The sequence below is a fragment of the Rousettus aegyptiacus genome, unplaced genomic scaffold (genome assembly GCF_014176215.1).
Source record: "Rousettus aegyptiacus isolate mRouAeg1 unplaced genomic scaffold, mRouAeg1.p scaffold_m13_p_4, whole genome shotgun sequence".
Lineage (NCBI taxonomy): Eukaryota > Metazoa > Chordata > Mammalia > Chiroptera > Pteropodidae > Rousettus > Rousettus aegyptiacus.
In genome coordinates, this window is record NW_023416307.1 from 32,295,479 (window position 1) to 32,309,726 (window position 14,248).

The window sequence follows — 14,248 nt, forward strand, 5'->3', positions numbered from 1 at the left end:
CTCTTTCTAAATTTGATTCTTCATAAACTTGATGAAGGTAACCTGGGTGCTGCAAACTATCACTGGTCCAAAGTGTGCATAAATATCTTCCTTAGGATAGAATACCCTGCCTTGGTTGGACCCTTTGTCTCCAATCCACAACTCAGGGCAAACTTTGCCCCTTTAGAAGGGAAGGAAGCAATAAATACATTCTCAAAGACCTTGCTTGCCAAGGTGTAACTTAAGCTTTATCCTCACCTGAAGGTTAGGGAAGCCTTTGAAATAATCTAATGGAAGGTGGATAACATAATCAGATCTACATTTCTAAAATGATCATTCTAATAGCATATACCTGCTGTAGTGGATGGGCAATTGAAAGTCATGGGCTTTCCAAGATGTCAGCCTGGAAGTAAGACGAGAAGAGCCCTGAGTAAGATAGCCCCAAAAGGGGTGGAATGTACTGAGAGATTTTAGGCTGGTATAATATACAAGATTGCTTGGCCACTATAATTTAGGGAAAGGAAGAAGTGGAGATGACTCCAACATTTCTATAGTCATGGGCAATTAGGTACATGGTGCCACTCAGAAAATACAGCAGAAGGACTGTAAAAGATAATGTTGAGTTTAGTTTGGGATTTACTGAAGTTTGAGAACCTGTGAGACTTGCAAAAGGAGAATCTGGTGCAGTTCAATGTATAAGTATGGATCTCAAGAGAGAGAGATTAGCTGGAGATGTAGTTTTGAATATTTAAAACATTAACAGTGTGAAAAGTGAGCAAAACAGAGAGAGAGAGGGTTAAGCACAGAACTAAGAATAAACAGTAGACAGAAAGCCATGTAAAAGTCCTGAACTGCAGATATGCATCTTTGTTTTTGCTCTTTAGATCTCTGCTAATATATACCTGTATCATAATTATTTTTTAAAAAATGTATAGGACATTAGTGACCTATTCAGAAAATAACTTCCATTTGTTTCATTTTGTTTTGTTTTAAAATATGACTAGAGAGTCCTTATTTTAGAGCTTTATTATTGTTGAAGTTGAATTACATACTGTACATTTACTTTTCTGTTATTGAACTTGACTCAACTTTGTTAATTACTCTTTGTAAAATTGTGAAGTAATTTAAACTTCTAATTTTATCCATTAAGGAGACAGAGATTTTCTGTTTTATTCACTTCTATATCCCTAGCAACTAGAACAGTGCCTGGCACATAGTAGGTGCTAAACGAGTATTTTGAATAAATAAATATTATGAAACATTAGTAAATTCATGCAATACTTTCTTCAAATTTAATGACAATTGTCATTTATGCAGATTATTAATAAATATATTTAGAGACATAGATTCAGAGAAAAAGGCAAGGGAAAAATGGAAGGAGAACAGGAAAAAAAGTAGGCAATTAAAAGGGAGTGTTGGCAGGAAAGAATAAAAAGAAAAAATTTAAACTATTTCACTCCCATAAATATTCATTTTATTTCATATTGTTTAACAGATGAATTATCTGACTCTTCATATGCTTTATAGTGAATATGTTCGGGGGCATATGAATGAAATATTATTTCAAAGAAAACTTGCATGAGTAACATAGTGGGCATTTGGTATATGTATCCTCCTGAAATCTTTTGAACATTCTTTCTAAATGTTGGTAATTTCCCACATTGTGAATCTCAGGTCTGCAAGCTAGAAGCTATAAATGTTGCCTTCCCAGTCTCTCATGCATCTCAGACACCCAGCATGTGCCCTAGATTCTGTCATTAGCAGCATTCATGGAAGCTTTTGACTCAAAAAAGCATCATGAGGAAGTCTGGTCGAGAATCATAGAGCTCTTTGTAGCATCAGAGATGAAGGTTGGTGTTAGTGTCTGGGCTCATTGTTCCCAGAAGCACAGTGAATAGTCTCACGGTGGCTTAAGGTGCTCCTCCCAGCAGCATTAACCTCTGAGAATGGCCCTTTTCTGTTAAAACTAGCTAGAGTGAGTTGCTTCTGTTGTTTGTAACTGAAAGCCCTGATAAAACCATATAGAGATTGAATTCACAATTATGATGATTTTTAACATTTTATAAACCCATCTCATTAATATTTGTTAATTTTTGAAGGCAGAGTCTAGCCAGTGGCAACACATTCATTGGATACACAGGAATTACAATATAGTTGCATCTGTTTTTCCTCCCCATTTCTATTCATCTGCAGATCTATACTACTGCATTTCCAGAATTAAACTAATGGATGCACAAAATAAAAATATACACTGAACCTGATATATATTTTTGCCCATGTTTTACAGGAAGACAAACAATATGCTGAGGCATCTCTAGAAATTTACGGAATTGCAGAATAGAGAAGTGAAAGGTAGCTAGGGGCATGAGAAAGAGCATCGGCAACTAGTCCTAGTTTAATTATGGATCAACCATGTGATTTTGGGCCTCTTTGACCTAGTTTTCTTCTCTGTAAATGGTGGGGTTGTGCAAATAATAGCTATTATTTATTGAGCACATGCTTTGCCAGTAACTGCTGAAAGAGAGCTAAGTAATATTACTACTTCAAGTTAAGAGAGGAGACATGTGAGGTTAAGTAACTTGCTCAAAGTCACATGATTGGTTAGGCAAGGGCAGAGCTGGACTAGATATTACCAAAGCTTTATTTCTCAAACTTCATTAGGTGACCTCTTGTGTTTCTCTCAGCTATAACCCTCTAAATAAATTTGTATTCTTTTATAAATCTAGATGAGAACTGCAAAGAAGATGTAAACTGACTTTCACAAGCAACAGTGCTAGTTTTTGGTAAGCTTAATATCCTGTTGAAACTGACCCAGAAAGAGAAAGAGCCATGAGGCTTGCCTGCCATGGAAAGAATCCATGATTAATTATGATTGTTTGTTTGAAATGGCACAATGATAAGGTAGAAACCTCTGGAGTAGGGTCTGTACCGGGAGCAAGGGATCAGTAAGCACAGTGGTTGCAGTAGAAGCTTTGGAATACAATTGAAATCTTTGATAGTTATGGATCAGTAAGAATAGGATTAGAAACTGCAGAGGTCTCAGCATCATTGTCATCGTTATCGTTATTGTCATCATCATCATTGATCCGGATACCTATTGAGTGTTTCAATGTATCAAGCAGTGTTCTAAGTATTTTTAAGATATTATTTTATTTGAATCTTCTTTGGTTAATGCATTTTCACTTTTACTGTAGGTACATGTATATATTTATAAAAGCAGTCTCACACAATATAATGTTTTATCACCTGCTTTTATAACTTCATATATTATGAATACCTTTTCTTGTCTTTGAAAACAGAACTTTTAAAACTGTCTGTGGTGAAGGACCAGAGTGTTTCCCCAACCTTTCAGACTAGTATTTTTGTTAAGTTACTCTGAGCATGCACTTGGATATCATAGCAATGTTAAAGTGCTATTAAAGTTTCTAAATGCTTACCTGCAATTTCTGTATCTCATTGTGAATCGCTAACAATTTATAGACTGGTTCTGATCTACAGATCACACTTTGAGTAGCACTGTTTTAAAACACCTAAAATTATTGCATAATATGAAGAAAAACAAATTTGATAACCAATCCTGTTGGGGATAACAGGTAGCACTGTTCTATATGGCAATCACTCCATTCAGTGGCTCTACTAATTTTATTGCCTTGAGAAACAAAACAAGTTTTGCTGTAAATAAACTATGCTATATAAAATCAACTCCCTATAGCTAGTGGATAATAGAAACTTGCACTTCTATGTACCTTTAGACTATTCTCTTAAATTTAATCAGTCACTAGTAAGTCTTCTATTTTGTTTACCTTATGTTTCATATTTGTCTTCCTTTTTATTGACATCACCCTTACTCAGGACCATAGAATCATAATTCATGGACTGTTACATAGGCCATTTTACTAGTCTCCTTGCCATGAGTATCTGATTTCTTTTCTTTTCTTTTTCCCTCATTTAGAAATTGAAGTGGCAGAGACTGATTTTATGATGTTCTCTGGCTCTAATACTCCATAATTTATTCCCTTGATGTTCTCATTGATTCTGACTCTACTCTGTCCAAAATACCTTAAGTTTCACCTTAGAGTCTCTACCACAAAAAATAAGTATAAGAAGGAAGTAAAGCATGCAGATTAGCAGTTGAAATTTGAAAGGTACAACTAGGCAATTATGCTGACAATTCAGAATCTGTAACCTTGGGTACCTTGCACTGATTTTTTTTTAACTTGATCCTATAACCCTCAAGATAATTAATATTTCTGTACTCTAGGAAGGCAACTCCTAAGAGGAATAAGAAATAATAATGAGAATAGTATGGAAATAATGAAAGCATAAATTTAAATCCATAGTATTAATACTTTTATAACTACTTGAAGTATAAAAGTAGTAATAAATCCTGTATTCAATATAATTTGTTTTTCGCTTTATAAATATGTAGATAATTTTTAAGAAAATCTGATATATCAGACTTGTGATTTATTTTTATTTAATTTTTTAAATTAATTAATTCTTTTAATTGAAGAAACGATTTAAAATTTTTTTCTTTTTCCTTCCATCTATCTCCCTAGACTTGCGATTTTTAACTTATAATTATGAAACTTCGATATGTTTCAATATTTCATTAAGTAAATAATTAATGTTTAATTTGTTTTGATTTATTTTATTTTATTTTATTTTATTTTATTTTATTTTATTTTATTTTATTTTAATCTTAATGTCTACAGCACCTAGTATTCCTAGATGGTCTCCCATCCAAGTACTAACCAGGCCTGACCCTGCTTAGTTTTTGAGATCAAATTGGGCACATTCAGGGTGGCATGGCTGTAGACTCATTTGTTTTAATTTAGTATTTCATAATAACTCTTTTAAATAATTAGTGTAATAAAGCAGCATTAAATAAAGTACATATAGGAGTCAGAGTTTCTTTCCATGAAAAGCTTCATGACATTGAAGATCCTATCAGCACTTCCCCTTTGCTCTTAAGGAAGTTAGCCATTTTGTGTTTTAGAAGCACTGGAAGGCAAAAGGAGAAGAAGGAGAACATAGAGACCAGTTCTTTGAGGTGAAGATGGATTCTGGTATAACTTCTAGTGCATTTTTCCTGAAAGAGGGTGGAAGCAGTTCTGAGAATGGTAAAGATCTCATCCATACCCACATAGCCACCAAAAGAAGAAATAGGGGCAGCTGCTAAGTAGGGACTGATTTGGGGGAATGTCATGATTTGGGAAATAAAAGACATTCTTGTTTGAGTTTGGCATAAAAGGAGTAGAGGTGACTGGCTGCAAATAAATTATGCAGATATTGATAATTAACATCTGAGAGGAAATCAGAATGGAGTGCAGATCAAACTCCTTTCTCCCAAATTTTCTGGAATAGTTTTGGTGACTCAGATTGTTTATGATCCTAGAGAGGGGGTAGAGCCTGTCTGCCCTATCCTCATTCTCCTATATAATCAGCTAAACAACATGGGTTAAATTTCCTACCAGTCTTGATGAGAAGCAAGCTTAGGCAGCTATATTTAGTTTAGAACACTGAAGAAAAATTATGTGGTTTTTTTGGACCAAGTATTGTGGAGTAGATTCACATCCTTTGCAAATGTAGTGGAACCAAGTGCGCTTTGACTCAGCCTGAGCTATTCAGAACCTATGGAAAGAGAGACTACATTGGAATACCTGGTTCCTGGCAGACAGTAGCCACATTTGAGAGGAGATATACAAAGGACCACCAGATGAAGTAGGTGGAATTGGGGCCCAGTACTGTGGTGTAAGCTGAAGACAATGATCTAGGACCTAGCCTTTCATTTCTGTGGCCTAGGAAACTAAGCTTGGCCTTAAATCCCCTTTTCCTGGTTCAAGAAGAAGAACTGTGCCACAATAATAAAAATTTGTCTGTCTTGAAGAATTTTAAAACATACTCAAGAAATTAAGTTAGAGCTTGCTCATGACGATACTACAAAGTCTATTCAATTAAAAAGTTCTTTTCCCTGTGATAATCTTGTTACATACATATTTGATTTATCTCTATGGACCTAAAATAGTAAATATATTCATTAAGGTTCTAACAAGATAATGGAATAGAGTAATAGACTGGAACCTCAAGTTGTTTTCATTTTTGTTGTTTTTTAGATTTGCACTATTACTTGTAAGTGTATAGGTAGATGACTTAATTTCTAACTTAAAAATTTCAAATAAATACATTATTTGTGGTTTCTGCCTTAAGGTATTCCAAAACTTTTCAGGAAATGGGTCTTTTTAACTTATGTTCTTTATTTTCGTAGCATGAAATCATATTTGTTCTTAGAGAAAAATTGGTAAAACTCTTGAATGTTCATGTGAAAGTTCTTTAATGTATGCCACTGGAAATTAACAGGAAGGAAAATTGGTAAAACTCTTGAATGTTCACGTGAAAGTTCTTTAATGTATCCCACTGGAAATTAACAGGAAGTCAAAGGACTGATAGGGAAAATGACACAATTAAGGATGTTTTGTTTTCCCAAGTTTTAAATTATAAAAGTAATCTTTGTTCACAATTTAGAAAATCAAACGATATTAAAGTGCTATCTAGAGATATCTACTATATAATAAGATAGTCTTGGCTTTTATTTCCACATTGGTGTTCTCAAGGGCAGTAATTTAATATATATCAATTCTTTAATCAGTCAAATTCAGGCAAAGTAGAAAAGAACACAAATAAGAAAAAGATTTTAATTAGGGAAGTAAAACAACATAATTAGAAAATATTGATATACATTTCAACCCTATGATATTATCCATAACAGCTCCATTTAATCTTCAAAAAGGGAACATACAAAACGTTAATAAAAAATTTAAGGAAATTATGCTTAATGAAGGAGAAAATAGCTTAATATTTTAATAGCCTCTGTAAAATAAGTTCAACTGTGTGTGAAAGAAAAGGTAAAAATAATGAGAGATAAAGGATTAAATTTTTCTTCATATCTGTGACTATATATCAAACATCACAACTTCCATGTTAGTATGCATTAGGAAAATATTTTTCTATTTTATACATATTAACATAAAATTACCTCTTTGTTATGGATGATTAGGATACTATGTGATTTTATGAACTCAGTTTTAGAAAAGGAAAGCATGAGGAATGGGGGGAGTTTGAGATTGTCTAGATAGAGTTCACTAAACTCTGAGCTCTGTGAGGGTAAAGGCCACATCAATTTGTTTCATAGATTTATCTCCAGTGTCTAGAATACTGCTTGGTATATAATAAATGCCTAAAAAATATTTTTCAAAGAAATAATAATAGTAATAGCTGGCATATAGTTAGTATTTTCTATGTGTCACTATCCTAAGCATAACATTATTTCATATAATCCTCACAAAAACTCACAAAATACTTCATAGGGTACCCATTAATTATTTGCTATAGGGCAAAGGTTAAGAACTTTTGGAATCATACGGTTGTCTGAATTTTAGTTTTTCTCTGATTCACCTTTGTTGTCCAAACCATGGAATTTCTTTGCCTGCTCGTGCTTGTCTAGTTCTTATCATCTCACACACTATTTATCTGATCCCTTATGCTTGCTAGAATTTCACTACTTCAGTCATCATGGGTTTAAAACTTTCTGGGATCCCAGTGCCTTAAGCTCATCTTCCATAAGTTGTGAATTCTTGCACTAACAGTTACTCCTTTGCTTTTATTCTATCCCAGGATTTAGTAAAGGTATCGTATTCAAGGTCAAAAAAAGGAAAACTGGGTAAGGGTCTCAAAAGTCTGGTTTTCATATTGTGGAATGTATATTTAAAAGATAAGATCTCTTTAAAGATTATAACCACATTGCCATTATCACATACAAATATAAATATAATTCCATATTATCAAATATCCAGTCTGCTTTCACATTTATTTGATATTCTCATATGTTAAAATAAAATTTTAATTGAATTGTTTCTCCAACATTTTATTATGAAAATTTTTATACAGCAAAGTCAAAATAATTTTATAGTAAACATCTATTTTTAGGCCACCTATTATACCATTAATATTTTACTATTTGTTTTTATCATATATCTATTCCTTTACTTATCCATCAGTTAATTCATCTATTTTTTTACACATTTCAAAGTATATTACAGACATCTGTAAAATTTCCCTGAAATACTTCAACTTACATATCATTAATTAGAATATTAATTTACTTTTATTTTGATGTAAATTTTCCAAACAATAAAATGTACAAATCTTAAGTGTATATTTATTGAGTTCTGAAAAATGCACATATCTGAGTGATTCAAACTACTATCAAGATACAGAATACTATCACTGCTATCATGCTTTCCCATTTATTCCTTATTTCCATCCCCTAAGAGACAATCGCTGTTGTGATTTTTTCCATTAGAGGTCAGATTTGATTGTTCTAGAACTTTATATAACTTAGCCTTCCTCTTTTGCGAGGCTTTTTCTCCCCCTACTCAGTGTAACGTTTTTGAGAGTCATCCACATTGTTGTGGAAATCAGTGATTCATTCCTTTTTCTTGATGAATAATATTCCATTGTAGGAATATACCATATTTTTTATATATATTCTCTGATTGATGGACATCTGGGCTATTTCCAGCTTTTGGATACTTTGAATAAAGCTACTATGAACATTTTTTTTCTTACTGTTGAATTGTACACTTGATTGAGTTTTGTTAACAAATGTCACCATAATAAAATAAATAAATTTTAAAAGCGAAGATTCTTATACAAGTCTTTTTGTGGTCATATGTATTGATTTCTCTTGGGTAAGTATTAATGTTATATGGAAAGCATATACTTAGTTTTATAAGAAATTGTCAGATCTTTTTATAGCAGCTGTGGCTTTTTATATACACCAACAATGAGGGTTCTGAGATGTTCACCAACATTTGGTGTTACTAGTCTTTTTAATTTTAGCCATTTTAGAGAGAGCATTGTGTTATCTCATTTGATATTAATTTGCATATCCCTGATGACAAAAGATATTGAGCATTTTAAAATGTGCTCATTGGCCATTAGTTTGTATTTCTTTGGGAAGTGTCTCTTCAAATCTTTGTCCCTTTTTTATTGGCTTACTTGGCTTTTTGTTATAGAGTTGTAGAAAAAAGTATGTATATATCCCAATATCAGTCCTTTACCCAATATATGCTAATATATGTTTTGTAAATATTTATTGCATGGTCTGTGGACTGCCTATTCATTTTCTTAATGGTTTCTTTTTAATTAGGATGAAGTCTAATTTATTGTTTTGTTTTTTTTTTATGGTTATTGCTTCTAAGAAACCTTTGCCCAGACCCAAGTCATAGAGATATTTTTCTATTTTTCTTCTAAAAACTTTATGGTTTTAGTTTCTATGTTTAGGTCTATGATTTACCTCAAATTTCTATGAATGATGTGAGAAAAGAGTTAGGATGCATTTTCTTTTAATGTGGTTATATAATTCTTCCCATAACTTTAGTTGAAAAGGTTGTCTTTTCTCCCATTGGATTGCTTTAGTGTCTTTGTAGAGAGTCAACAGACTGTATAAGTGGGGATCTATTTCTGGACCCTCTAGTTTGTTTCATTGATCACTTTGTTGATTTTTATGCTATCTTCGTACTGTCTTAATTATTATGGCTTTATATTAAGGTTTGAAATCAGATAATGAAAGTCCTCTAATTATTCTATAACAAGATTACTTTAGATATTTTAAGTCCTTTGTTTTTCAACTGATTTTAAAATCATCTTCTTAATTTCTACAAAAAGTCTATTAGGATCCTGATTGGGATTGCATTGATCTTATATATCAATTTGTGGATAATTTACATTTTAACAGTATTGAACAGTATAGTCCTTGAACATGATACATCTCTCCATTTTTTAAGGTCTTCTTTAATTTCTCTCAGCACTGTTTTCTAGTTTTCAGCGTAGGGGTTTAGCATGTCTTTTGTTAAATTAATTCCTAAGTATTTTATTGTTTTCTATGCAATAGTTTTCCTAATTTGATTTTTCAGTTGATGACTCCGATATTTAAAAATAGAATCAATTTATGTGTGTTAATTTTGTATACATCGACCTTACTGAATTTGTTCTAACAAACTGTAGTTTTGTGGATTTCTTAAAATTTACTACAAAATAGTTATCTTATTTGTAAATCAAGGAAGTTTTTCTTTTTCTTTTTTAGTCCTTGTGTTTGTTTTTCCTGCTTTATTACCATGAATGGGACTTTCAGCACAATGTTGAAATAATGATGAGATGGGCATTTTGATTTATTCATTAAATATTTTGTTATAAAGTGGGATTACAACAGCACATTTTTAATAGAAGATATTTATCAGACTGAGGAAGTTTTCTTCTATTCCCAGTTTGCTGAGACTTTTTATTATAATTAGGTGTTTATTTTATTACATGTTTTTTTATGCATGTATTTAAATTATCACATGGTCTTTTTTATTTTGTTAATACAATGTGTTACATTGAATATTATTTAAAAGTTACTATTAGTCATATAAATGTTTATAATTATTTATTTATGATATTTATATCTTACCAAATAACTGATATTATAAAATTATGAACATTTATTTATTTATTTTTTTTGTCTCTGGTTATGCTCTGTCTTGAAGTCAATTGACTGGACTCAGACTTAGAGGTAGAAGCTCTCAGAGAGGAAAGTCTACATCTCTTGGCAATTTGTTCCTGGCATTTCTCTTTGGCCTCCTTCATTTTCTTGGCCAAATGTTTAGCACATTCTGTAGCCTCTTCCTTATTTTTCTTAGTATGCTGTTTCTTGAGAGCAATACGCCAACGTTTATGTTGCAAGATGCGTGGAGTAACAAGACACTGAATCTTGGGTGCTTTGGTCCTAGATTTCTTTTCTTCTTTGTTCAGGGGCTTTCTCACTACATACTGGTGGACATCATCTTCTTTAGAGAGATTGAAAAGTTTGCAGATTCTGCTAGCTTTTTTGGGCCCCAGGCGATGAGGCACAGTAGAATCAGTGAAACCAGGAATATCTTTCTCCCCTTTTTTCACCATGACCACGTTGAGAACACTCAGATTGGCATCCACAATGCAACTCCAAACAGATCTGTGCTTTCTTTCTCCAGTCCTCCTTGGTCTATAACAGGAATGCCCCTTAGTAGCAGGCGGACACGGCCATTGGTTAAGACACCCTGTTTCATGGGGAAACCTTGTTTGTCATTTCTACCACTGATTCAAACTACATAACCCTTCCATTCTTCATCCAGAGCGTCAGCAGCAACTTCTGTGGCCATGTGCTTCTCATAAAAGGTACAAAGTTTTTGTCATTCGTTCACTTCAACGAGCTTCTGGCAGTCAGTGGCTGGGAAAGAGATATTCGGCTTCATCCTGAAGCAGCCGACTGCGTCCGAGGCACTACAAAAAAGAGATTTGGTTGTATTCAAATATATCATTTTATTGCTTTTTTAGATTGTCAGTTTTTTGTTCTTCCCTTTCTCCTTTCCTGCCTTCTTCTGGTTATTTAAATTTTTTTTTTTAGATTTTTACTTTGTTTCTTTGTATTTTTCTTCATGTATCTTTGAATAATTCAGTGTTTTCTCTAGGGATTACAGTATATACTCAATTTTTTATATTCTACTTCACAATTATGTTCTATCGTCTGAATGTTTTGTTTCCCCCCACCAAATTCATATGTTGAAATCCTAATGCCCAATGTAATAGTATTGGGAGGTGAAGGCCTTTGGGAGGTACTTAAATCATGAGGAAAAAGCGCTCATGAATGAGACTGCTGTTCTTATAAAAGAGAACTCACAGAGATTCTTCACCCCTTCTACTATGTGAAGACACTGAGAATTTGGCAGTCTGCAGCCTAGAAGAAGGGCTTCACCAGAACCCCAAAATGCTGTTATCCTGATCTTGGACCTCCAGCTGACAGAGCTATGAGGAATAAATTATTGCTGTTTCTAAGCCACCTGGTCTATGGTATTTTTGTTGTAATAGTTATAATAGTCCAAACAGATTAAAACATGTGCAAACTTTGCAACCATGTTGGTTCATTAACCATCCCCTGCTGTTTCTTATGCTGTACTGTCATACATGTTAATATCTACTTAGAATATAAACTCCATAAAAAGGCTATAATTCTTGTTTTAAGTAGTTACATGTGTTTTAAAGATGTCAATAGGAAAACCATCTTTTATATTTACCTATTTTTTTTTTTATCATTTCTAAAGTTCTTCATTCCTTCATGAGCATTAAAGTTTCCATCTGGAAGCATTTCACATCAGCCTGAGACATTTTCTTTAGCATTTATTGTAGTGTAAGATGCTAGAAATTAATTCGCTTTTCTTTTATTTGAATATATCTTTATTTTGCCTTCATCTGGAAATATATTTCCACTAAATGTAGAATTTGGGGTTATAGTTTTTCAGCATTTGAAAGATGTCACACCACTGTCTTCTGGTCTCCATAGTTTCTAATGTGAATTGAAGTCAGTATATTTACAAATTACTGTCCTCCTGTTTTTTAATGTGTCATTTTCCATGGCTGTACTAAAGATTTTGCTTTCATCTTTGGTTTCCAGAAATTTGATTATGATATATAAGACTTTCTTCATATTTATCATCATTCAGATTTGCTCAGCTTCTGGAAATGAAAATGTTTTCTTTTGGCAAAAGCTATGTGTCTTGATAATTTGGGAAAATTTTGGCCATGGTTTATTACTATTCTTTTTTTTTTTCCTTTCTCTTTTTCTGGGACTACAATTAATATGCGATGTTGTCCCATAGGTTCCTGAAGCTCTCATTTTTTATCCAAAATTTTTTTCTCTGTTATTAAGATTGGATAATTTCTATTGATCTATTTTCATGTTGACTGACACTTTCTTCTGTCATCTTCATTCTACTGTTAAGCCTATTCAGTTAATTTTATATTTTGACTACTGTATTTTCTATTCTAGAATTTCCATTTTTAAATTGAGATATAATTGACATACATTATATTAGTTTCAGGTATATGACATAATAATTAAAATTTCCATTTTGTTCTTTAGAAAAGTTATGTTGACCAAGGTATATGTACATTTAGTAAAATTCATAAGTTTTGACAAAGGTATACATTTATGCAACTACAACCACAATCTAGATGAGTACTTCTATCACCCTCAAAAGTTCTTTGTGTCATTTTGTAGTAAATCCCCTCTCCTTGCTCACAGCCTTTGTTAACCACTGATCTGTTTTTTCTGTCCCCATATATTTTCAAAATGTCACATAAATGGATTCATGTAAATATAACTTTTTGTTTCTAGTTTCTTTCACTTAACATAATACTTCTAAGAGTCATCCATTTTGCAGCACATGAATTGCTTAGTATTCCATGTTTTAGAATATATCATATCCATTCACTAATGATACACATTTAAGTTCTTTCTAGTTTTAGCAATCATGAATAAATTTCCTCAAAGAGTCTCTCTCATACATAGAAATGAAATTGCTGGGTCTTAAGGCAATAGTATGCCGAACTTTGTAAGAAACGTCCATACTACCAATGCGTGAGAGGTCTTTTTGTTCCACATCCTTACCAGAACTTGGTACTGACCATTTTTATTTTTATTTTAGATTCTAGCCATTCTGATAGTTGTGTTAGTGGTCAGTGGTTTTAAAATTCTGTGTTCTAGAAAAACTTAATTTTTTTTAGAGTCTCTGTGAAGGAAAATCAAGACCTCTATTCCTCTATTTCAGTTCAGTTTGGTTTTTATCTATTTTATATATTGCAGTTTACTGTGATATTTCATTTGAAGAATTAAAAGCTTGAAAACAATGGGTAAGCTATAAACTAAATTTTTATTATAATGTGTAGGTAATATTTAGAAAATTTTAAAAGATTTCCTTCATTCATTCTTTTTCATTTTTCGTTCGTTTCTCTCTCTCTTTTTTTGTTTGCTTTTTCTTTCTTTTGAAAAAATTTTGAGTACCTACTATGTGGCATTTACTGACTTGGTCACTGGAAATATACCAGGGAACAAAACAGACACAACTCTTTATCTTCCTGGAGCTCACATTCTAGTGTGGAGAGAAAAACAATAAACAATAAACAATATACAATATTTTTGCAAATGATAATAGCTATGTAATTTTTTTTTTTAAGCAAGGCAAAAGAAACCAGGAATACTTGTGGAAGAGCTGAAATTTGAGTTGAGATAGCCATCCAGGCTGATTGATGCATTCGAGCAAGAACTAAAGAGGGAGCAAGTCATGCACATATTAAGGAAAAACATAAAAGCAGAGGAAACAGCCCAAGTTAGGAGCATGGCTCGTATGTTGAG

The 14,248-nt window shown here is 32.5% G+C and overlaps 2 pseudogenes; both read right to left on the reverse strand.

Moving 5' to 3' along the window:
• Window positions 1-4,685: 4,685 nt before the first annotated feature.
• LOC118602090 lies at window positions 4,686-4,799 on the reverse strand (annotated as a pseudogene).
• A 5,728-nt stretch (window positions 4,800-10,527) lies between these two features.
• On the reverse strand, window positions 10,528-11,331 carry LOC107518601 (annotated as a pseudogene).
• Between the last annotated feature and the right edge of the window lie 2,917 nt (window positions 11,332-14,248).